Below are 26,940 nucleotides of genomic sequence, written 5' to 3' on the forward strand. Positions count from 1 at the left end.
AGCTAAATAATATCTATATACATATATATACATACAATATCCCAGGTCCTGACCTGTTCAAGAGGTCCCTAAGCTGGCACCTAGGCTAGCCTAGACTCTATACTCACCTAGTCCCTCTAAACTACTAAAGTGAGGGAAAGTACGTTCTAGGTCTTCAAAACTCAAGTCAAGTGGAACGTCATCAAAAGATAGAACATCATCTGCTACTCCTCTGCACGATCAGACTTTTCCACAGGACGTCTCTCTGGTACCTCATGAAGTAGCCACACAATAGGAATCTCGTACACAGGATTTAGGTTAAAGTGCGCATATGAACGGGGTGCAGATGTTGGCTGGTCTCACAGTATATACATATAATCAGAGAACGATATTCACCCTAGACTAAGAAGACTATCTAGAGCAGAATCCTCTTCTTGCGAATGGTCATCAGCGAACTATGGTAAGGTACTCTTACTTCCATCTGAAGGGGGAAGGGAGAGAGAAGGGGTAAGAACTGGGGAGTTCTTAGTAGGGTCGGGGTTATTAGTTACGTTCATTTATTTGGGGTCGATTAGTAGACGAATAACATAATATAGCGAAGTAGTAAACAAAAGATAAAGATAGAAAGAGAAAGTAGAGACAACAGAAAGCAGAATACAAACAAAAGAATATAAGGAAATAAAACACAGAAATAGCATACAAGCAGACAAACATAAAGAAGTAGATCACACACAGAAAGGAATGCAACAGAGAATGATGCGCAGACAAGAATGATGCATGTCTAGCTCTAGCGCAGGCCATGAGCTCATGTGTCGGTTGGCTGCCCGCAATCCCGACATTTATCCGGTCACGAGTAATCCAGATTTCCCGGATACGATTTTCCGTTCCTAAATAAATGCGCATATAATAATAGCCGCTCATTTGAGACAGCCTTTGCTTACTGCAGGAAAATATATATATATACTCTGCTCTGCTCTGGGGAAGCGGAAAATAGCTGTAGGTAACTTAGTTTTCCTACAGAAGCTCTGGGTTGCATGAAGTAACTAATATATATTAAATATAGCTCTGGGTTGCATCAAGCAACTAATATATATATAAATATAGCTCTGGGTTGTAGTAAGCAACTAATATATATATATATATATATATATATATATATATATATATATATATATATATATATAGCTCTTTATTATATTACTCTTCTCTTTATATCTCTTTACTCTGCTCTGGTTTCTCTTTTCTTTGTATTTCTTTATTCTGTTTTAATTACTCTGTTCTCTGTATCTCTTTTCTCTTCTCTGATTATTCTTTTCATCTGTATCTATATTACTCTTTTTCTCTTTATCTCTTTACTTTACTCTGGTTACTCTATTTTTTTTGTGTTTCTCTACTCTGCTCTGATTTCTCTGCTTAACGTATGTATTTAAAGTTTATGTAAATTTCGGTATGAATAGTTCGCCTGTCCCAAGTATAGGTTCATTAAGTCTATACTGAAACAGTTTAACTTTTCATATAATATCTAACCCTAGTCGCAACTCAAGGACTAACTATGTTGCCCTAGTTCGTTCACTAATTTCTGTCTGTTTTTCTGTTATTAAAACCTTTCAGACTTTTCTTTAGTTTTTATCTTTTCTTCAACTTTTTATCTTTCTTTTATCTTTGCCTCACTAATATGTTCTTACCACTCCCTAAGTGTTTTATGAAGGTAATTATGAGATTCTGCGCTTAAAGTTGTCTTTCTAAAGCTTTTACAGAAAACTGCCTTTTCCGCATTATTTTATTATTTTTATTAAAATATTATTTTTAATTAAATATTATTATTTAATATTTTATTATTATTTATTATTTTATTATTAAATTTTCGAAAATTAACTTTACTTTAACCTTTAACCTTTAAAATTCACTTTTTACCACCCGTAACTTTTAATATTTCTACTTTTACCACCCTAACTTTTGGAAATTACAAAATAACCCTCCAAACCCCAAAATATTTACTTCCTTGCCCTTTTATGGATCAAAAAGGTGTTCTTCATTGTTCTTCACCACACTCAAAGTGTTCTTCATGTTCTTCGTAAATTCTTCAAATTCTTTCTTTGTTTTTACCCGTTTTTCAGTCTTTTCAGCAACCGATTTTTAGCATAATTCAAAATAAATTTCCAGCCACTAAAACCCCATCTTTTCTACATGATTTTAACACAAATTGAACCTCAATTTAAGCTCTAGGGTTTCGTTTTCCAGCAGCCACAAGAACACACATTCATAGCTTGAATTTCATCAAATTTCATCAAATTTTCACCAAAATTTCAACAAGAATTACTCATACAAACAATCAATTTCAAGCACAGCCAAACCATATCATAATCACACAACTCAAACACAATCAATCAAGATTAAATTCGTCAATCCCTACCTGGTTTTGCTGCTCCTAATTCGGTTAAACTTTCAGGTGGTCCTTAAGCACTTTTTCCTCCTAAATCACATCAAGAACAACTTTAAATCCAAAAACTCTCAACTGACCAAATCTCACTCAGTATGTTAGGAAGAGATATCTCACCTTAGACTTCTTGGAAATTCACGTTTCTTGGCCCTCAAGTCAAGTTAAGCATGATTCCTAAGCAAGAACATCAAGAAAACACATGTTTTGCATGGTTTTCCTTGAAAACCGAATTGAAATGGGAGGGAGACAGCCATCTCACCTTATTTCCAGCCTTGATATGTTAGATGGTTATGTAGAGGAAGAAGAGAGGATCATTTTGGTGAAATCGGAGTTTTGATTTGAGTTTTAGTTCAGAAGAAATCAAGCTTTGAAGATTAAGTGTTCATGAAAGTTTCTCTCTTTTCTCTCTTGTTATTTTCGGCCAAAATGATGAAATGAGACAGCCTTGGAGGTCTTGGGGGTGTAAGGTGATTTGTGATTGGTTGGCTTGGAGGTGGATTAAAATAATATTAAAATATCTCTGGTGTACAACTACTAAAACTAGGTGTACCGGAACACTCGTAAAAATATCTCTAAAAATTATTTTCTGAGCTACTAGCATAAATGACACTAGTAAAATATTTATTATGAGAATAGAACATGTATAATGAGGCCTTAGCATTGCTAAATTCATCAGAGAGTGCTGGTGCTAAGCTGCACCAGTAAACCGTAAACCCGGTTAAACCGATTTTTCTGTTTTTAACAAAAACAGACCAGGTAACCTTATAATGTCATTCAAGCATTTTCTAATACTAATATAATGATGATGTTATACTATTATCTCTCTCCTCTCATGAATCGAGTCCGTTTCGTCAAACAGAGACTATTTACGAAAATCAGAATTAAAACTGCCAACCGATACGGTTCAAAAACTAGGTTCTTCGCGATTGCATTATCGAGCTTGCCTCAGAGGAGGTTCTAGCTTAAGGATGACATAATGATAATTAGGATTGAGATGCTTGATGATATAGCAGAGGTGTTCCCTTTACTGATCTTCCGGAGAAATCCGTACTTTCGGAAAAGATTTCATGTATTCGAAAATCAGGGTTGTTACATTCTACCCTCCTTAAAGAAAATTTTGCCCTCAAAATTTCAGTTACCTAGGAATAAATGCGGGTAATCAGGTTTCATCTTATCTTCCAGTTCCCAAGTGTGTTCTTCCTCTCCTCTTGGTTCCCATGCTACTTTGACTAAGCAAACAACTTTGCCTCTTAGCTGCTTATCACTTCTTTCTACTATCTGAACCGGTGATGCTTGATATGTCAAATCATTTTATAACTGTACTGTCTCTAGTTGTAAAACGTGACTCTTGTCGGGAATATATTTCTTAAGTTGCGAGACATGAAAAACATCATGAAGGTTTGATAAATAAGGAGGAAGGACTATTTGATAAGCTACTAGACCAACTCTTTTAAATATTTGGAAAGGTTCTATGTATCGTGGGTTAAGCTTTTTAGTCTTAATGGCTCTACCTATTCCAATAATCGAGGTTACTTCTAGAAAGACACGGTTTCCGTCACTAAACTCTAAGGGTCTACGTCTATTATCGGCATAGCTCTTTTGACGGCCTTGTGCTGTCTGGATCTTCCGACGAATCTCCTTTATCTTCTCAGTAGTTTCTTACACTAAGTTTGGACCTAAGACACTAGCTTCCCCGTCGTCATTCCAACACAATGGTGTCTGACATCTTCTTTCGTAGAGAGCTTCGTATGGTGCCATCCCGATACTTTATTGGCAACTGTTGTTGTAGACAAATTCGACCAACAGCAAATACTTTTCCTTGCTGCTTTGGTTGTCTATCATACATAATCGTAACATGTCTTCTAACGTCTGGATTGTCTGCTCTGATTGTCCATCTATCTGAGGATGGTATGCTATACTCGTGTGCAATTCTTTTCCAATGCTTTTTGAAAAGCTCCCCAAAATCTAGTAGTAAACCTCGAAACTCGATCTGAGACAATTTACGAAGGTATCCCATGTAGTCGTACGATTTCTTGAATATATATATTCATTCCAGCCTTTCTAAAGTATAGTCAACTCGAATCGGAAGGAAGTGTGCTGACTTTGTCAACCTGTCCACAATTACCCAGATGGTATCGTGTCCTGTTGAGGTCCTTGGTAATCCCGTGACAAAATTCATAGTAATCTGCTCCCATTTCCATTGTGGTATTTCTAAGGGTTGCAAGGTTCTTGACAGCTTCTGATGTTCCACCTTCATCTTCTGGCAGGTTAAACATTTTGAGACATAATCAGCTACTTCTTTCTTTAAGCCCGACCACCAGAACATTTGTTTCAAATCTCGATACATCTTTGTCACTCCAGGATGCATAGAAAATCTACTTTGGTGAGCTTCAGCAAGAATCTTTTGTCGCAATTCTCCAGAGTTAGGCACACAAATTCTGTTCTTGTACCTCCATAGGCCACTACGATCCTATCTCACAGCTTCTTCAGCTCTGCAAGCAACGGTGACATCCAGTACAGTGCTATAGAAATTGGTCCGGCTCCAGGTACTAGATCAATGCTGAATTCTATCTCTCGCTGAGGAGGAAACTCAGGTATGTCGTCCAAGAAAACATCAGGAAATTCCTTCATCATTCAGATTCGTTCTAAGCTTAATTTACTATCATTCGAGCTATAAGGTAACTCTTACAGAATTCAGATATAAGGTGTGTGACAGAAATGGTTTAGTACATAGACTATCAGATGGAATAACAGCAGTTCTTTTAAAATAATCAAGGAAAGCATGATACTTAGATAACCAATCTAATCCTAAAATAACTTCTAAACCATATAGAGGCAAACAGATTAGATAGTGTATAAAAGTCCTGTTCCTAATAGCGAATGGTACTTGCAGGCACACTAAACTGGTCAAAGCATTTTGGGATGCAGGTGTATGGACAATCAAGTAAAAATTCAATTTAAAGAAATATAATCCTAACTCGTGAGCAATAATTAGAGAAATAAAGAATGCGATGCACCCGAATCATACAGTACAGTTAGAAATCGATTCTTGACATGAACTGAACTTGAATGAGGGCATCCGATTGCACAACATCGTCAATAGTGGTAACAAACACTCGTCCTTGTTGTTGGGTTCTGACTGGATTTCGAGTAAATCCCTTCGGACAATCCTTCGCAACGTATCCAAGTTCTCTACAAGCATAGCAGTTAGGTGATCCAAACTGGCAAGACCTGTTACTATGCTCTTTTCCGCATTGCTTACATGCAGGGTTTATGTAAGCCTGACGGGCTCGTTTACCATTGCCTTGCCTTACTTTACCTCGAGTGATAAATCCAAACTTTATAGTATTGCCAGCAGACTCATCTACCATTCCTTTTCGACAGTTTCTTGCCCGATGTCCTTCCTTATTACAGTAGTAACATAAACCTGTTCTGAACCGGCAAATCCTACTACCATGATGCTTTCCACAAGTTGGGCATACTACACCACTTTGAGCTTGGTGAGGTTGACTCTCATGTCCTTGTTCAATGTCACGGTTATTGTCACTACCATTATTGCGAGTTAAAAGGCTGACATCTCGGTGGTTTCCATTCCAACACTGGAATTGACCAATGGCTTTAAAGTTGCAACCTTGAGGGGCTAAATTTTGAACAAAGTCTCTTTGTGAATCCTCCATACGACTTGCTCGAGCTATCGCCACCTTCTTTGAACATTCTTCCACTAGTTTACTTTTATTCACTAGTTCAGCAAAATTTCATATCTCTAGCGAAACAACAGAATTCATCAGTTCTTCTCGGAGTTCTCCTTCAAACTTTAAATACTTCCATTCCTCAAAGTCTTCTGGGTTCCCTTGACAAATCTTGGAGAAACAGCACAAGTCATCGAACTTACGGGCATACTCAGCAATAGTCATATCCCCTTGTTTCAACTGCATAAACTCCATCTCCTTAGCATCTCGTGCTGCTCCCAGAAAATACTTTTTATAAAATTTGTCCCTAAAGATATCCTAAGAAATGTCATTTTCATTCTGTTGTAGCAATCACTGTATCCCCTACCACCAGTACTCAGCTTCTCCCTCGAGCATATAAGTAGCAAACTCTCGGGAATCTTTATAGAGTTTGGGCCAATAGAAGCCACATTAGAGGACCTTGGTGGCTGTTCGCTCACCTCCGAAATGGCCTCCATATTGAGATCCGTGGCAATGCCATAGGATTCTCTGTGCTTCCTCTCTGGGGACACACCTACGGATAATTCCGTCTGCACATCTCTTAAAGAGATAGGGTTCATCCCACAAGTAGTACTTTGCATCAGTAACTAATTTCTTCTTTTGTATTCTATTGTACTCCTTGGGTATGAACCTTGCAGCTTTATAGTTTGCAATATCGGCAAACCATGGTGCTTCCTGAATGGCAAATAGATGCAAATCAGGGAACGTCTCAGAGATTTCAAGAAAGGGGAGGGACGTCCCTTCCACTGGCTCTATCCGGGACAGATGATCAGCCACTTGGTTCTCTATCCCTTTTCTGTCTCTTATTTCTATATCAAACTCTTGCAGAAGTAATACCCATCTGATGAGCCTGGGTTTTGAATCCTGCTTTGTGAGTAGATATTTAAGAGCAGCATGGTCAGTATACACAATCACTTTTGATCCTACTAAGTATGATCTGAACTTGTCAATGGCGTAAACCACTGCAAGTAGTTCTTTTTCTGTGGTTGTGTAATTTTTTTGGGCATCATTTAGAATGCGACTGGCATAATAAATGACATGCAGAAGCTAGTCATGCCTCTGTCCCAATACTGCACCAATGGCATGATCACTGGCATCACACATTAACTCAAATGGCAATGTCCAGTCTGGTGCAGAAATGACTGGTGCTGTGACCAGCTTAGCTTTCAGCGTTTCAAACGCCTGCAGGCATGCTGTGTCAAACACAAATGGCGTGTCAGCAGCTAGCAGATTGCTTAGAGGTTTTGCAATTTTTGAAAAATCCTTTATAAACCTCCTATAGAATCCTGCATGCCCCAGAAAGCTTCTGATTGCCTTAACATTGGCAGGTGGTGGTAATTTTTCAATTACCTCTATTTTTGCTTGATCCACCTCTATTCCCTTGTTTGAGATTTTATGCCCAAGAACAATTCCTTCAGTCACCATGAAGTGACACTTTTCCCAGTTTAAAACTAGGTTGGTTTCTTGGCATCTTTTCAGAACAAGTTTCAGGTGATCAAGACAGGAGCTGAATGAATCTCCATATACTGAGAAGTCATCCATGAAGACTTCCAGAAATTTTTCCACCATGTCAGAGAAAATAGAGAGCATGCATCTCTGGAAGGTTGCAGGCGCATTACATAGCCCAAATGGCATCCTTCTATAAGCAAACACTCCAGATGGACATGTGAATGCTGTTTTCTCTTGATCCTGGGGATCCACTGCAATCTGGTTATAGCCTGAATAGCCATCCAAAAAGCAGTAATAATCATGACCTGCTAGTCTCTCTAGCATCTGGTCTATGAATGGTAAAGGAAAATGATCCTTTCTGGTGGCTGTATTGAGCCTTCTGTAGTCAATACACATGCGCCACCCTGTAACTGTTCTTGTAGGAACCAGTTCATTTTTTTCATTATGAATCACTGTCATGCCTCCCTTTTTTGGGACGACTTGAACAGGGCTCACCCAGGGGCTATCAGAAATGGGATAAATAATCCCAGCCTCTAGTAATTTGGTGACCTCTTTCTGCACCACTTCCTTCATGGCTGGATTTAGCCGCCTCTGTGGTTGAACCACTGGTTTGGCATTATCCTCCAATAGGATTTTGTGCATGCATCTAGCTGGGCTTATGCCCTTAAGGTCACCTATGGACCACCCAAGAGCTGTCTTGTGTGTCCTTAGCACTTGAATAAGTGCTTCCTCTTCCTGTGAATTTAAAGCAGAGCTTATGATCACTGGAAAGGTGTCACCTTCTCCTAGAAATGCATATTTCAAGGATGGTGGCAGTGGCTTGAGTTCTGGGTTAGGAGGTTTTTCCTCTTTCAGAAGAAAGTTCAGAGGCTCTTTCATGTCCCCTGAATCCTCCAAATCAGGCTGAACATCTTTAAAGATGTCTTCCAACTCTGATTCGAGACTCTCAGCCATGTTGATCTCTTCTACCAAAGAGTCAATGAGATCAACTTTCATGCAGTCTGTTGATGTGTCTGGATGCTGCATGGCTTTGACAGCGTTCAACTTAAACTCATCATCATTGACTCTCAGGGTTATTTCCCCCTGTTGGACATCAATGAGAGATCGTCCAGTTGCTAGGAAGGGCCTTCCTAGAATGAGAGTAGCACTCTTGTGCTCCTCCATTTCCAGCACAACAAAGTCAGTAGGAAAGGCGAATGGCCCAACTCTGACAATCATGTCCTCAATCACGCCTGATGGGTATTTAGTGGAACCATCAGCAAGTTGGAGACATATCCGGGTTGGTTTAACTTCTTCAGTTAAGCCAAGCTTCCTGATAGTGGATGCAGGTATCAGGTTGATGCTTGCCCCAAGATCGCATAAAGCTGTCTTGGTGCAATCACCTTCTAATATGCATGGTATCAGGAAACTCCCAGGGTCTTTAAGCTTTTCAGGAAAGCTTTTCAGAATGACTGCACTGCATTCTTCAGTGAGGAGAACTCTTTCTGTTTCTCTCCACTCCTTTTTATGACTCAAGATCTCTTTCATGAACTTGGCATAAGAAGGTATTTGCTCAAGTGCCTCTGCAAATGGAATCTTTATTTCAAGAGTCCTTAGATAATCTGCAAAGCGAGCAAATTGCTTATCCTGCTCCTCTTTCCGGAGTTTTTGAGGATAAGGTATCTTGGCTTTATATTCCTCAACCTTAGTGGTTAAAGAAGCCTTTTTAGAGGGGTTGTTATCAGCACTTGTGTGTGTCTGATCCCTCACTGGCAATTGAGTACCAGAGTCAGAAGCTGGAGTGACGTTAGACGCCAACTCACTGTCTGTTCCTGGCGCCTGAACGCCAGAAATGTGCCCATTTTGGGCGTTCAACGCTGGATTATGCCCCCTTTGGGCGTTCAACGCCAGATTCTTGCCCATTTCTGGCGTTGAACGCCAATCCTGCCTTGTTTCTGGTGCTAAACGCCAGTTTTGGGCATGGTCTGGGCATTCAGCGCCAGCCTTCCACCCATTTTCTGGCGTTTTAGTGCCAGAATTATTTTTCCCTGGGCTCTTACTGTCCTCAGGGGAATCTTTGGTGGGTCGCTCATTTCTTGAATTTTTGATGCCTTGAGGTGGGGTATTTAATGTTTTCCCACTTCTTAATTGAACTGCTTGGCATTCTTCTGCTATTTGCTTTGATAGCTGCTGCTTTGTTTGCTTAAACTGTTCGTCCATGTGTATATTAGCTATCCTTGTCTCCTGTAACCTGTCTTTGAATTCAGCTAGCTGTTTTGTTAGAAAATCTAATTGCTGATTGAATTTAGCAGCTTGTTTTACAGTACTGAATTCAGCAGTTACTGTTTTAACCTCTTCATTCATAGAAGGGTTGCTGCTTAGATACAGATGCTGATTCCTGGCAACTATATCAATGAGCTCTTGAGCTTCTTCAATTGTCTTTCTCATATGGATAGATCCACCAGCTGAGTAATCTAAAGACATCTGAGCTCCTTCTGCAAGCCCATAGTAGAAGATGTCTAACTGAACCCACTCTGAAAACATTTCAGAGAGGCATTTTCGTAGCATCTCTCTGTATCTCTCCCAGGCATCATAAAGAGATTCATTATCTCCTTGTTTAAAGCCTTGGATGTCCAGCCTTAGCTATGTCATCCTTTTTGGAGGGAAATATTGATTCAGGAATTTTTCTGTCAGCTGTTTCCATGTTCTTATGCTGGCCTTAGGTTGGTTATTTAACCACCTCTTGGCTTGATCTTTTACAGCAAATGGAAACAGTAATAGTCTGTAGACATCCTGATCTATTTCCTTATCATGTACTGTGTCAGCAATTTGTAAAAATTGTGCCAGAAACTCTGTAGGTTCTTCCTGTGGAAGACCGGAATACTGGCAACTTTGCTGCACCATGATAATGAGCTGAGGATTCATCTCAAAGCTACTGACTCCAATGGAGGGTATGCAGATGCTACTTCCATATGAAGCAGTAGAGGGGTTAGAATATGACCCCAGAGTCCTCCTGGACTGTTCATTTCCACTTATGTCCATGATGGATCTATGGATATAACTTGGACTGATTTACCTTTTTATTTATTTTATTTTATAAGAAGTAAATACTTAAATAAAATAAAATAACTAAAAAGAATTTGAATTTTGAAGTAAAAAATTTTTTTTTTTCGTAAAAAAAAAATTAAAAATAATTAGTTAAAAAAAAAGGAAATTTTTGAAAAAGAGGGAAGATATTTTCGAAAATTAGAGAGAGAGAGTTAGTTAGGTAGTTTTGAAAAAGTTAAGAAACAAACAAAAAGTTAGTTAGTTAGTTGAAACAAATTTTGAAAAGATAAGAAGTTAGGAAGTTAGAAGAGATATTTTGAAAAGATATTTTTGAATTTAGTGAGGAGAGAGAAAAACAATAAGATAGTACAAGATTTAAAGTTTTTAGATCTAATGCTCCTTGTTTTTGAAAATTTTTGGAGGGAAAACACCAAGGAACACCAAACTTAAAAATTTTAAGATCAAGACACAAGGAAACTCAAGAACACTTTGAAGACTCACAAGAACACAAGAACATGAAGGAAGAACACCAAACTTAAAATTTTTAGAAAACCAAACCAAAATTTTCGAAAATCAAAGGGAAATCAACAAGAAAACACCAAACTTAAAGTTTGGCACAAGATTTAATAGAAAAAAATATTTTTGAAAAAGAAGGTTTTGAAAAGAGTATAAAAGACTCTAACCCAATTACCAAGAACACAGATTAATGCTCTAGCCAAATGAGTTATGGGACCTTCAAAAATTTTAAGAAAGATTATTTTTGAAAACACCAAACTTAAAGTTTGGCACAGGATTTAATAGAAAAATTATTTTTGAAAAAGGTTTTTTTAAAAAAAAAAATATGATAGCCAATTATCATGAACACAAACACCACGCTCTAAATAACTGAGCTATAAGTTTAAAGTATTTTAACAAGGGATAAATAATAAAAGACTCTAAACAAAAAAAAAAGAAAGATTTTTCCTAATCTAAGCAACAAAATAATCCGTCAGTTGTTCAAACACGAACAATTCCCCGGCAACGGCGCCAAAAACTTGGTGCACAAAATTGTTACTCTCTTACAATTTCACACACATGACCAGCAAGTGCACTGGGTCGTCCAAGTAATACCTTACGTGAGTAAGGGTCGAATCCCACGGAGATTGTTGGTTTGAAGCAATCTATGGTTATCTTGTAACTCTTAGTCAGGAAGTCAATTATGTTTATCAGTTGAATTGTGAATAACCAGTAGAGCATAAATTAAAAGTTACTTGTTGTGCAGTAATGGAGAATATGTTGGAGTTTTGGAGATGCTTTGTCTTCTGAATCTCTGCTTTCCTCTGTCTTCTGATTCACGCACGCACGTCCTTCTCTGGCAAGCTGAGTGTTGGTGGATCACCGTTGTCAATGGCTACCTTCCATCCTTCCAGTGAAAACTACGCTCACGCGCTCTGTCACAGCACGGCTAATCACCGGTTGGTTCTCGATCCGGTTGGAATAGGATTTACTATCCTTTTGCGTCTGTCACTAACGCCCAGCCTTCAGGAGTTTGAAGCTCGTCACAGTCATTCAATCCCTGAATCCTACTCGGAATACCACAGACAAGGTTTAGACTTTCCGGATTCTCATGAATGCTGCCATCAGTTCTAGCTTATACCACGGAGATTCTGATTAAGGAATCTCAGAGATACTCATTCAATCGGATATAGAACGGAGGTGGTTGTCAGGCACACGTTCATGGTTGAGGAAGGTGATGAATGTCACTAATCATCACCTTCATCACAGTTAAGCGCGAATGAACATCTTAGATAGGATCATCACCTTCATCCAATTTGAGTGCAGGGAGGTCAGAATCCAACAGCATTAGCAGTCCTTTTTCAGCCTGAATCAGATTTTTGCTCAGCTCCTTCAATTTCAGCCAGAAAAATACCTGAAATTACATAAAAACACACAACTCATAGTAAAGTCCAGAAATATGATTTTTTCCTAAAAACTACTAGAAATAGACTAAAAACTAACTAAAACATACTCTAAACTATATGAAATTATCCCCAAAAAGCGTATAAAATATCCGCTCATCAAGCACAAATTGGGAGACAATCATGAAACCATGCTATTTCATTGAATAAATATGGGTAAAAGGTGATAAAATCCCCTAAAATCAATACAAGATAAACCCTACAAATGGGGTTTATCAACCTCCCCACACTTAAACCAAGCATGTCCTCATGCTTAAACCAAGAGAAAGCAAAGGGATCAACATTTTTTCAATGAAATCTAACTAAATGCAATCTACCTATATGCCACTATCTACATGAATGCAATTGCTTGGTAAAAATAAATCAATTCCCAAGGAGCATATATGCACAAGAGCTAAGGACTAGCAAGTCTAATCCACAATTGAATTGAGTTATTAAATATTTTTACAAACTTGCATGAAAAGAGATGATCATAGGTGAAAACATGTAATTGAGCATCAAACCCTCACCGAATATGTTTGCACTCTATTTGCTCAAGTGTTTAGGATTGATTCTCTCAATTCTCCCCTAATCATGCTTTCCAAGATTTATTTTTCTTCTAACAATCAACATTTATTTCATGCATGCATACAAGTATCATGAGGTCTTTTCATTGGTTATAATGGGGCTAGGGTCAAGGTAGGATGCATATATGGTTAAGTGAGCTTGAAATTTGAATCTTTGATAAGTTTAGACTTCCCACCTAAACCTATGACATCCTATACAATTCAAAAGCTAACCTAACTACCCATTTTTCTCACTTTTTTTCAACATACTCATGCATTTCCTTTTCTTGATCACAACACTATGCATTGATTCTTATTGACTTTACTTTGGGGCATTTTTGTCCCCTTTTATTTTTTTTATTTCTTTCTTTCTCTTTTTCTTTCTTTTTTTTATTTTATTTCATTTTATTTTTTTTATTTTTCTCATTTTTTCTTTGTACAAGAACATCAATGCATAAGGCTTTACATGCATTACACATGAGCACGTACCCAATTCCCAATATTTTCAACAGAAATACAACACAAACCTTTTTATCCTACCAATGTTCCCAAATGTCCCCAAACTTGAATAATGAACACTCTCACTAGCCTAAGCTAATCAAAGATCCAAACTAGGGACTTTTATTAGTTTTTGCTTTAGGCTTGTAATGTGCTAAAATAAAGAACAATTGGGTTATGCGTAGGCTCAAAGTTGGCTAACAATGGAAGATAAAAGGTAAGGCTATTTGGGTAAGTGAGCTACATGAAATGATGGCCTCGATCACATAAATGCATGAATACACAAAATAATGGACATAAAGAATCAAACAAATCAAAGATCACAATCATAGGAAGAGAATAATGCACACAAGAAGGAAAGATAAGTGGTTATAAGATGTAACCACACCATTAGGCTCAAATCTCACAAGCTTGTGTTCTTAGCTCAAAAATCATGTTCCACAATATATATATATATGATTCAAGCAAGTTCAATGAAAAGTTTTCACTCAAATCAATTGAGGTACCCTATAGATAGAAATCTTGAAAAATTTCATTATTTTGACTAATCTTATTGTGTATATATATGCGAAAATAAGAAAATGCAAGTAAAAATCCTAAAAACCTAGAATGGAATGCAAAAGTGTTGAGATTAGAAACTTGTCACCCAAAATCGCCGACCGGTCAGATGACCTCCCCACACTTAAAAGTTTGCACCATCCTCGGTGCATTCAAAGACGAGCAAGGGGGTACGACGACTCTTCGGATTGCCACCTTCAACTGGTAGGTCAACCGGTGCTGCGTGTTCTTTATCTTGCTTCCGTTTTTGCTTGTGATGTATTAATCATGAAAAATAGAAAATAACATCATAAGATAAGAAAATACAAAGCAAGGAAGCATACATTGTTGGAATGAGGTAATAATCACTAGAATTGAGTGAGTGAATTAGTGTGGCATTCATGAAAATAGGGGCGTGAGTTCTAAATTAGGCGCCTTTTAGAACACACTAGCATAAAAAGCGATGTCACAAAAGAAGCATGCACATCACTCATCCTAGTGTGCTTGAAATGCCTTAAGTGAACTTGTAAGGTAAAACAAGCATTAAAGAAGAATGAAAGCATTCAAGCTATAAGCATATGGATGCATATGATCATGAAACACAATGCATTGAAGTAAATGCTCAACATCCAAAATCAAGAGATTTCCTAATCAAAGAATAGGGTTCAAATCACATGGTGGCCAAATCATGCAATTCAAGAAGAGTTACAAGCTCGAAGGCAATTCTCATCACTTGGTATTCTCAAAAGGTAAGCATGAAAAACTCAAAACCAAGTAGCAAAATATAACCTCAACAATAGAATCCAACAAAGATTATAAACATAATGATGTTAAGAAAACATCCCTTTTTAATACTCAGCAGCAATTAATGGTAAACAAGAATAACAATCCAACACTTACAATGAAAAGGAGAAAATGAAATGAAAACTAACTAAAACTAACTAATCAACAAACTAACTAACTAATTAGTTAACTAAAATAAATAGTTATCAATGGTGTTTGGGAGTGTTGGATGAGGGGTAGAAGAAGGGAAGAAGCAAGGAGAAGGAAAGAAATGGAAAGAGGAGAAGAAAAGAGATGTGTTGAAGGAAGGACATACGCGCGTACGGGCGCATGGCGCGCACGCGCGGATTGTGGTGCAACGGACGCGACTCGTACGTGCACATGGCGCGTCCGCGTCGATGGCTTATTTCGAGAGTGGCGCGTACACGTCATGTGCGCGTACGCGCGAGTCGGTTTATGCGAAAGGCACAATACACGCGCAACGTTCGCACAACTCTTAGTTTTTTGGCTTGGGGGTAGAATTTCGCAATCCACGCGTACGCGTACATGGCGCGTCCACGTGGGTGGGCGAAAATGCTTGATGCACGCGTACGCGCGCAGTGCGCATACCTGCGGATGGTGCTTTGTTTTTCAAAATTTTTTTCTATGTTTTTGCACCAATCCAAGCATTCCAAACCTCCAAAAAGCTACCAAAACACCATAAAACCTTATTTAACATACTAAACTATCAATTATACTCAACAAATCAACCAAAAACATGAATTTAAACTAATTACCAATATGTACAAAAAGAGAAAATGAAAAGATGTTACCATGGTGGGGTGTCTCCCACCTAGCACTTTTGTTTATTGTCCTTAAGTTAGACTTATAGGGAGCTCCTCTCAAGGTGGCTTGTGCTTGAAGCTATCTTGGAACTCCCACCAATTCTTGGTTCTCCATTGTGCCCCGAGATTTCTTATGGATTGAGCCAAGTGTTGATGGAGTTCTTCACAAGCTTGGGGCTCCTAAAGTTGATCCTCTTCTTGTAATCTGGGGTCCCACACTTTATTTTCACACCCGTCTTGAAGTTGATCATCATTGTTAGTCCATCCGGGTGGTATGGCCTTAGAATTCTCATATAAGCAACCAAACATTCTCCTAGACCTAAGCGATCTAACTCTATACCACCCCTTACAATGCCAACCACTAACCATCTCCCTCTTGCTCTTAAAGCCACATATATTTCTAAGTTGACCATCTGTCTTAAGCAAACCATATTCAAGGGGAATAATAAAGCTTAGGTGTAAGGAATTTACCCACTTGAATGAAAGAATGGATGGTGATGGCTTGGGGAGAGGTATCTCCAATATCCTTACAAGCTCTACTCCCTTGTGATCTTCCTTGTTTGCCTCCACCTCTTCAAAAACTTCTTCACTTTCAATCCTTTGTTCAACATTTTCATCCAACTCTTCTCCATCACTCAAATCATAAATGGGAGGTTGAGAGAAATCTACCTCCACATTGCTTTCTACCTCATTGGGAGAAGGTTCGTCAAATTCAAAGGATTCACCACCAAGAGGGTTGGATGCATAATCTTCATCACCAAGGGAACTCAATTCTTGCTCCATTCCTTCTAAGTCTTTATTCAATAATTGTTTTGGAGGTTGTGTACTCTCCTCCTTAACATCAAATTCAATCTTCTTGGAGAGGTTCTCTTCAGCTCTAGGTTCCCAAGGAGGTTCCGCATCTCCTAGGTCTTCAACCACTTATTCCTCTTCTTCAATGATCACAGGCTCCTCCAATTGTTCTAACACTACATAGCATTCCTCCTTCTCCACCGGATTTTCCAATCTCTCCTTCATGCTATGCTTTTCAATTAACTCTCCACATGTGACCGTGGGAGTGCCTTGAGTGCTCAAGCATTGGGAGGCTAAAATGCTTACTACCTTGGTCAAAGTAGCCACAAATTCTAGTATCTTGGTGCGCAGAAATTGTGATTACACTTTGATTATGTAAAATTCATTGCTCTTTCTTTCCCTGGCCATGGCACCAAAAACATGATGCCAATACCATGGTTCACAACTTCGCACAACTAACCAGCAAGTGCACTGGGTCGTCCAAGTAATACCTTACATGAGTAAGGGTCGAATCCCACGGAGATTGTTGGTATGAAGCAAGCTATGGTCACCTTGTAAATCTTAGTCAGGCGGATATAAAATAGTAATGGGGTTTTCGAAATTAATTAATAAAATAAGGATAGAAATACTTATGTAAATTATTGGTGAGAATTTCAGATAAGCGTGTAGAGATGTTTCGTTCCTCTGAACCTCTGCTTTCCTGCTGTCTTCATCCAATCAATCTTACTCCTTTCTATGGCTGGCTTTATGTAAAGATGTCACCGGTGCCAATGGCTAATCGTCTGGAGGCATCACCCTTATCGTTGGTTGCATCCTATTCCTCTCTGTGAAAATGGTCCGATGCACTGTCACTGCATGGCTAATCATCTTGGAGGTTCTCGATCATACTGGAATAGGATTTACTATCCTTTTGCGTCTGTCACTACGCCCAGCACTCACGAGTTTTGAGTACGACACAGTCATTCAATCATTGAATCCTACTCGGAATACCACAGACAAGGTTTAGACTTTCCGGACTCTCATGAATGCCGCCATCAATCTAGCTTATACCACGAAGATTCTGATTAAGAGATCTAAGAGATACTCATTCAATCTAATGTAGAACGGAAGTGGTTGTCAGGCACGCGTTCATAGGGAATGATGATGATTGTCACGTTCATCACATTCAGGTTAAAGAGCGAATGAATATCTTAGAAGCGGAATAAGTTGAATTGAATAGAAAAATAGTAGTACTTTCAATTAATCTTTGAGGAACAGCAGAGCTCCACACCTTAATCTATGGAGTGTAGAAACTCTACCGTATGAAAATACATAAGTGAATAAAGGGTAAGCATGGCCGAATGGCCAGCCTCCCATGGAGGTCTAGAGATCTAAAAATGATCAAAAGATGATTCCAAAGATGTCTAATACAATAGTAAAAGGTCCTATTTATAATAAACTAGCTACTAGGGTTTACAGAAGTAAGTAATTGATGCATAAATCCACTTCCGGGGCCCACTTGGTGTGTTCTTGGTCTGAGCTTGAAGTCTACACGTGGAGAGGTCATTCTTGGAGTTGAACGCCAGCTTTTGTACCAGTTTGGGCGTTGAACTCCACTTTGCAGCTTATTTCTAGCGCTGGACGCCAGAATTGGGCAGAGAGCTGGCGTTGAACGCCAGTTTGCGTCGTTTAAATTTAGGCAAAGTATGGACTATTATATATTTCTAGAAAGCTCTGGATGTCCACTTTCCAACGCAATTGGAAGCGCGCCATTTTGAGTTCTGTAGCTCCAGAAAATTTATTCTGAGTGCAGGGAGGTCAGAATCCAACAGCATCAGCAGTCCTTCTTCAACCTCTGAATCTGATTTTGGCTCAAGTCCCTCAATTTCAGCCAGAAAATACCTGAAATCACAGAAAAACACACAAACTCATAGTAAAGTCTAGAAATGTGGATATAACATAAAAACTAATGAAAACATCCCTAAAAGTAACTAGATCCTACTAAAAACATACTAAAAACAATGCCAAAAAGCGTATAAATTATCCGCTCATCACAACACCAAACTTAAATTGTTGCTTGTCCCCAAGCAACTGAAAACCAAATAGGATAAAAAGAAGAGAATATACTATAAATTCCAAACTATCAATGAAACATAGCTTCAATCATATGAGCGGGACTTATAGCTTTTTGACTCTTGAATAGTTTTGGCATCTCACTTTATCCATTGAAGTTTAGAATGATTGGCATCTATAGGAACTCAGAGTTCAGATAGTGTTATTGATTCTCCTAGTTCAGTATGATGATTCTTGAACACATCTATTTTATGAGTCTTGGCCGTGGCCCTAAGCACTTTGTTTTCCAGTATTACCACCGGATACATAAATGCCACAGACACATAACTGGGTGAACCTTTTCAGATTGTGACTCAGCTTTGCTAAAGTCCCCAATTAGAGGTGTCCAGGGTTCTTAAGCACACTCTTTTTTTTTTTTTTACTTTGGACCTTGACTTTAACCGCTCAGTCTCAAGTTTTCACTTGACACCTTCACACCACAAGCACATGGTTAGGGACAGCTTGGTTTAGCCGCTTAGGCCAGGATTTCATTCCTTTAGGCCCTCCTATCCACTGATGCTCAAAGCCTTGGGATCCTTTTTATTTGCCCTTGCCTTTTGGTTTTAAGTGTTACTGGCTTTTTCTGCTTGCTTTTTCTTTATTTTTGTTTTTTGCCTATTTTTTTTTCTTTTTTTTTTCTGCAAGCTTTGTCTTTTGCTGCTTTTTCTTGCTTCAAGAATCATTTTTTTGGTTTTTCAGATTATCAAATAACATGTCTCCTAGTCATCATTCTTTCAAGAGCTAACATATTTAACATTCTTAAACAACAACTTCAAAAGACATATGCACTGTTCAAGCATACATTCAGAAAACAAGAAGCATTATCACCACATCAATATAATTAAGCTAAGTTCAAGGATAAATTCAAAACTCATGTACTTCTTGTTCTTTTGAATTAAAACATTTTTCATTTAAGAGAGGTGATGGATTCATAGGACATTCATAACTTTAAGACATAGTTACTAACTACTAATGATCATGTAATGAAGACACAAACATAGATAAGCACATAACATAGAAAACGAAAAACAGAAGAAATAAGAACAAAGAATGAATCCACCTTAGTGATGGTGGCGTTTCCTTCTTGATGAACCAATGATGTCCTTGAGCTCTTCTATGTCTCTTCCTTGTCTTTGTTGCTCCTCCCTCATTGCTTTTTGATCTTCTCTTATTTCATGAAGGATGATGGAGTGCTCTTGATGTTCCACCCTTAATTGTCCCATGTTGGAACTTAATTCTCCTAGGGAAGTGTTGATTTGCTCCCAATAGTTTTGTGGAGGAAAATGCATTTGAGGTATTTCCGGGATCTCATGGTGATGAGCTTCCTGCGCCTCTTGAGCTCCATGAATGTGCTCTCTTGCTTGCTCCATCTTTTTCTTAGTGATGGGCTTCTCTTCCTCAATGTGAATGTCTCCTTCTATGAAAGCTCCAGCTGAGTAACATAGATGGCAAATAAGATGAGGAAAAGCTAGCCTTGCCCCAGGGGAGGGCTTTTCGGCTATTTTGTAGAGTTCAAGGGAGATCACTTCATGAACTTCTACTTCCTCTCCAATCATGATGCTATGAATCATGATGGCCCGATCCACAGTAACTTCAGATCGGTTGCTAGTGGGGATGATGGAGCGTTGGATGAACTCCAACCATCCTCTAGCCACAGGCTTGAGGTCCAATCTTCTTAGTTGAACCGGCTTGCCTTTGGAGTCAATCTTCCATTGAGCTCCTTCCACACATATGTCCATGAGGACTTGGTCCAACCTTTGATTAAAGTTGACCCTTTTAGTGTAGGGGCGTTCATCTCCTTGCATCATAGGCAAGTTAAACGCTAACCTCACATTTTCCGGACTAAAATCCAAGTATTTCCCCCGAACCATTGTAATATAGTTCTTTGGATCCGGGTTCTTACTTTGATCATGGTTCTTGGTGATCCATGCATTGGCATAGAACTCTTGAACCATTAGGATGCTAACTTGTTGGATGGGATTTGTTAGAACTTCCCAACCTCTTCTTTGAATTTCATGTCGGATCTCCGGATACTCATTTCTCTTGAGTTTGAAAGGGACCTCAGGGATCACCTTCTTCTTGGCCAATACATCATAGAAGTGGTCTTGATGAGCTTTGGAGATGAATCTTTCCATCTCCCATGACTCGGAGGTGGAAGTTTTTGTCTTCCCTTTCCCTTTTCTAGAGGATTCTCCGGTCTTAGGTGCCATCAATGGTAATGGAAAAACAAAAAGCTTATGCTTTACCACACCAAACTTAGAATATTGCTTGCCCTCGAGCAAGAGAAGAAAGAATAGATGAAGAAGAAGAAGAAAATATGGAGAAGATGGGGGAGGTGTGTTTCGGCCAAGAAGAGAAGAGAGGGTTGTGTTGTGTGAAAATGAAGAAGAATGGAAGGCTCTTTATAGGGAAGGGAGGGGGGGTTAAGTTCGGCCATTTAGGGTGGGTTTGGGTGGGAAATTGATTTTGAATTTTGAAGGTAGGTGGATTTTATGAGGTAGGTTTATGGGGAAGAGTGGATGGATGTGAGCGGTGAAGGGTTAATAGGGAAGAGAGATGGAGGTGATAGGTGAAGGGTTTTGGGGAAGAGTGTTTATTGGGAATGGAGGATGATTGAGAAGGGAGAAGAGAGTGAGTAGAGGTAGGTGGGGATCCTGTGGGGTCCACAGATCCTGAGATGATCTTGTGGGATCCACAGATCCTGAGGTGTTCAAGGATTTACAATCTTGCACCAAATTAGGCATGTAAAATGCCCTTGCACATAACTCTGGGCGTTCAGCGCCAGGTTGGTGCCCATTTTGGGCGTTCAATGCCCATTTGTTGCCCATTTCTGGCGTTGAACGCCAGAACCATGCTTGTTCTGGGCGTTCAGCGCCAGCTCCTCTCCAGGGTGCAATTCTGGCGTTCAGCGCCCAGATGATGCCCATTTTGGGCGTTCAGCGCCAGAACCATGCTCTGTTCTGGCGTTGAACGCCAGGCAGGTGCTTTTCTCCAGGGTGTGATTTTTCTTCTGCTATTTTCGATTCCGTTTTCAATTTTTATATTTATTTTGTGACTCCACATGATCATGAACCTATAAAGACATATAACTAAGAAAAATATAGTTAGATAAATAAAAATTGGGTTGCCTCCTAACAAGCGCTTCTTTAATGTCAATAGCTTGACAGTGGGCTCTCATGGAGCCTCACAGATGTTCAGAGCATTGTTGAGACTCTCCAACACCAAACTAAGAGTTTGGATATGGGAGTTCAACACCAAACTTAGAGTTTGGTTGTGGCCTCCCAACACCAAACTTAGAGTTTGACTGTGGGGGCTTTGTTTGACTCTGCTTTGAGAGAAGCTTTTTCTGCTTCCTCCCCATGGATGCAAAGAGAGATCCTTGAGTTGTAAACATAAGGTTATCCTTATTTATTTGAAGGATTAATTCTCCTCTGTCCACGTCAATCACAGCTCTTGTTGTGGCTAGGAAAGGTCTTCCTAGGATGATGGATTCATCCTCTTCCTTTCCAGTATCCAAGACTATGAAATCAGTAGGGATGTAAAGGCCTTCAACCTTTACTAACACGTCCTCTACTTGTCCATAAGCCTGTTTTCTTGAATTGTCTGCCATCTCTAATGAGATTTTAGCAGCTTGTACCCCATAGATTCCCAGTTTCTCTATTACAGAGAGGGGCATGAGGTTTATCCCTGAACCAAGGTCGCACAGAGCCTTAAAGATCATGGTGCCTATAGTACAAGGTATTATGAACTTTCCAGGATCCTGTCTCTTCTGAGGCAATGTCAGTTGATCCAGATCACTTAGTTCATTGGTGAACAAGGGAGGTTCATCTTCCCAAGTATCAATGCCAAATAATTTGGCATTCAGCTTCATGATTGCACCAAGGAACTTGGCAGCTTGCTCTTTAGTAACATCCTCATTCTCTTCAGAAGAGGAATACTCATCAGAGCTCATGAATGGCATAAGGAGGTTCAATGGAATCTCTATGGTCTCTAGATGAGCCTCAGAGTCCTTTGGCTCCTCAGAGGGAAGCTCCTTATTGATCACTGGACGTCCCAGGAGGTCTCTCTCCTTGAGATTCACGTCCTCTCCTTTCCTTACAGGTTCGGCCATGGTGCTTATGTCGATGGCCTTGCACTCTCCTTTTGGATTCTCTTCTGTATTGCTTGGGAGAGTACTAGGAGGGATTTCAGTGATCCTTTTACTCAGCTGGCCCACTTGTGCTTCCAAATTTCTAATGGAAGACCTTGTTTCATTCATGAAACTTATAGTGGCCTTGGATAGATCAGAAACTAAGTTTGCTAAATTAGAAGTATTTTGTTCAGAGTTATCTGTCTGTTGCTGAGTGGATGATGGAAAAGGTTTATTATTGTTAAACCTGTTTCTTCCACCATTATTAAAGCCTTGTTGAGGCGTTTGATCCTTCCATGAGAGATTTGGATGATTTCTCCATGATGGGTTATAGGTGTTTCCATAAGGTTCACCTAAGTAATTCACCTCTGCTATTGCAGGGTTTTCAGGATCATAAGCTTCTTCTGCATAAGAAGCCTCTTGAGTACTGTTGGATGCAGCTTGCATTCCATTCAGACTCTGAGAAATCATATTGACTTGCTGAGTCAATATTTTGTTCTGAGCCAATATGGCATTCAGAGTATCAATTTCAAGAACTCCCTTCTTCATAGGCGTCCCATTACTCACAGGATTCCTCTCAGAAGTGTACATGAACTGGTTATTAGCAACCATGTCAATGAGTTCTTGAGCTTCTGCAGGCATTTTCTTTAGGTGAATGGATCCACCTACAGAAGTATCCAATGACATCTTTGATAGCTCAGATAAACCATCATAGAATATATCCAGGATGGTCCATTCTGAAAGCATGTCAGAAGGACACTTTTTGGTCAGCTGCTTGTATCTTTCCCAAGCTTCATAGAGGGATTCACCTTCTTTCTGTCTAAAGGTTTGAACATCCGCTCTAAGCTTGCTCAGCTTTTGAGGAGGAAAGTACTTAGCTAAGAAAGCCGTGACCAGCTTATCCCAAGAGTTCAGGCTGTCTTTGGGTTGAGAGTCCAACCACACTCTAGCTCTGTCTCTTACAGCAAAAGGGAAAGCATGAGCCTGTAGACTTCAGGATCTACTCTATTAGTCTTAACAGTATCACAGATCTGCAAGAATTCAGTTAAGAACTGAAAAGGATCTTCAGATGGAAGTCCATGAAACTTGCAGTTCTACTGCATCAGAGAAACTAACTGAGGTTTCAGCTCAAAGTTGTTTGCTCCAATGGCAGGAATGGAGATGCTTCTTCCATGTAAATTGGAATTTGGTGCAGTAAAGTCACCAAGCATCCTCCTTGAATTATTGTTGTTGGGTTCAGCTGCCATCTCCTTTACTTGTTCGAAATTTTCAATAAGGTTGTCTCTGGATTGTTGTAATTTAGCTTCTCTTAGTTTTCTCTTCAAAGTCCTTTCAGGTTCTGGATCAGCTTCAACAAGAATGCCTTTTTCTTTGTCCCTGCTCATAAGAAAGAGAAGAGAAAAAGAAAAGAAGAGGAATCCTCTATGTTACAGTAAAGAGGTTCCTTATTGTTAGTAGAAAAAGAAAAGGAATAGGGGTGAAGAAGAATGAAGAATCCAAACACAAGGGTAAGGATAGGAGCAGTGAATTGAGATGAGGAGATGTTAGTAGATAAATAAATAAATAGAATAAGATGGAAGAGGGAGAATTTTCGAAAATAATTTTTGAAAAAGAGTTAGTGATTTTTGAAAATAGTTTTTGATAAAGGTTAGTAATTTTCGAAAATTAAAATCCAAAATTAAAATAATTAGTTAATTAAAAAGAAGTTTTGAAAAAGAGAGGGAGATATTTTCGAAAATTAGAGAGAGAGAGAGTTAGTTAGGTAGTTTTGAAAAAGATAAGAGACAAACAAAAACTTAGTTAGTTAGTTGAAACAATTTTGAAAATCAATTTTGAAAAGATAAGAAGATAGGAAGTTAGAAAAGATATTTTGAAATCAAATTTTTGAAAAAGATAAGATAAGAAGATATTTTTGAAAAGATATGATTGAAATTATTTTTGAAAAAGATTTGATTTTTAAAATCACAATTAATGACTTGATTCACAAGAAATCACAAGATATGATTCTAGAACTTAAAGTTTGAATCTTTCTTAACAAGCAAGTAACAAACTTGAAATTTTTGAATCAAAACATTAATTGATGATGTTATTTTCGAAATTTAGGTGATAAAGATAAGAAAAAGATTTTTGAAAAATATTTTCTAAAATTTTCGAAAATAACTAAAAAAAATGAAAAAGATTTGATTTTTGAAAAAGATTTTGAAAAAGATAAAATTTTTAAACTGAAAATTTGATTTGACTTATAAAAACAATTAAATTTTTTAAAATTTTTGAAAAAGTCAACTCAAATTTTCAAATTTTTAAGAGAGAAAAAGAGGAAGATATTTTTTTGATTTTTGAATTTTTAATGATGAGAGAGAAAAACACTAAAAATGCTCAATGCATGGAATTTTTAGATCAAAACAATGAATGCATGCAAGAATGCTATGAATGTCAAGATGAACACCAAGAACACTATGAAGATCATGATGAACATCAAGAACACATTTTTGAAAAATTTTTAATGCAAAGAAAACATGCAAGACACCAAACTTAGAATTCTTTAATGCTTAGACACTAAGAATTCAAGAATGCATATGAAAAACAAGAAAAGACACAACATGCAAATGCAAAGATCAAACAAGAAGACTTACCAAGAACAACTTGAAGATCATGAAGAACATTATGAATGCATGAATTTTCGAAAAATGCAATATGAATATGCAATTAACACCAAACTTATAACATGACACATGACTCAAACAAGAAACACAAAATATTTTTGATTTTTATGATTTTATGAATTTTTTTTTGTATTTTCTTTTAATTTTTTTGAAAATCATTTTGAAAAATAAAAATAAGGATTCCAAAATTTTTAATATGAATTCCAGGAATCTTATGCTCTTTAGTCTAAAGCTCCAATCAAAGGGTCAGGCATGGCTTAATAGCCAGCCAAGCTTTAGTATGTAAATTACATCCATTGAGGTGATTAGTTAAAGACCAATCCCAAAGCAGTTTGGGTATGGCTTTACAGCCAGATAGGATTCAACATGTTTCATGAAACACTAGAATTCATTCTTAAAAATTCTGAAGAAGAAATAATATTTTTGAAAACATTTTTATTTTTTTTTTTGAAAACAAAGGAGAAATTTTTGAAAGATTTTTGAAAATAAAACAAAAAGAAAATTACCTAATCTGAGCAACAAGATGAACCATCAGTTGTCCAAACTCGAACAATCCCCGGCAACGGTGCCAAAAGCTTGGTGCGCAGAAATTGTGATTACACTTTGATTATGTAAAATTCATTGCACTTTCTTTCCCTGGCAATGGCACCAAAAACATGATGCCAATACCATGGTTCACAACTTCGTACAACTAACCAGCAAGTGCACTGGGTCGTCCAAGTAATACCTTACGTGAGTAAGGGTCGAATCCCACGGAGATTCTTGGTATGAAGCAAGCTATGGTCACCTTGTAAATCTCAGTCAGGCGGATATAAAATAGTAATGGGGTTTTCGAAATTAATTAATAAAATAAGGATAGAAATACTTATGTAAATCATTGGTGAGAATTTCAGATAAGCGTGTAGAGATGCTTTCGTTCCTCTGAACCTCTGCTTTCCTGCTGTCTTCATCCAATCAATCTTACTCCTTTCTATGGCTGGCTTTATGTAAGGATGTCACCGGCCAATGGCTACTTTCGATCTCTCTCGGGAAAATGGTCCAAATGCTCTGTCACAGCACGGCTAATCGTCTGGAGGCATCACCCTTGTCGTTGGTTGCATCCTATTCCTCTCTGTGAAAATGGTCCGATGCGCTGTCACTGCATGGCTAATCATCTTGGAGGTTCTCGATCATACTGGAATAGGATTTACTATCCTTTTGCATCTGTCACTACGCCCAGCACTCACGAGTTTTGAGTACGTCACAGTCATTCAATCATTGAATCCTACTCGGAATACCACAGACAAGGTTTAGACTTTCCGGACTCTCATGAATGCCGCCATCAATCTAGCTTATACCACGAAGATTCTAATTAAGAGATCTAAGAGATACTCATTCAATCTAATGTAGAACGGAAGTGGTTGTCAGGCACGCGTTCATAGGGAATGATGATGATTGTCACATTCATCACATTCAGGTTGAAGAGCGAATGAATATCTTAGAAGCGGAATAAGTTGA

The 26,940-nt window shown here is 38.4% G+C and overlaps 1 non-coding gene across 1 annotated transcript; it reads left to right on the forward strand.

Annotated features, from left to right (window-relative positions):
* Positions 1–23,521: 23,521 nt before the first annotated feature.
* LOC112787927 (small nucleolar RNA R71) lies at positions 23,522–23,629 on the forward strand. The gene has a single exon (XR_003195311.1). It is a non-coding gene; the product is annotated as a small nucleolar RNA R71 (small nucleolar RNA).
* Positions 23,630–26,940: the final 3,311 nt, after the last annotated feature.

The sequence above is a fragment of the Arachis hypogaea genome, chromosome 20 (assembly GCF_003086295.3).
Source record: "Arachis hypogaea cultivar Tifrunner chromosome 20, arahy.Tifrunner.gnm2.J5K5, whole genome shotgun sequence".
NCBI lineage: Eukaryota > Viridiplantae > Streptophyta > Magnoliopsida > Fabales > Fabaceae > Arachis > Arachis hypogaea.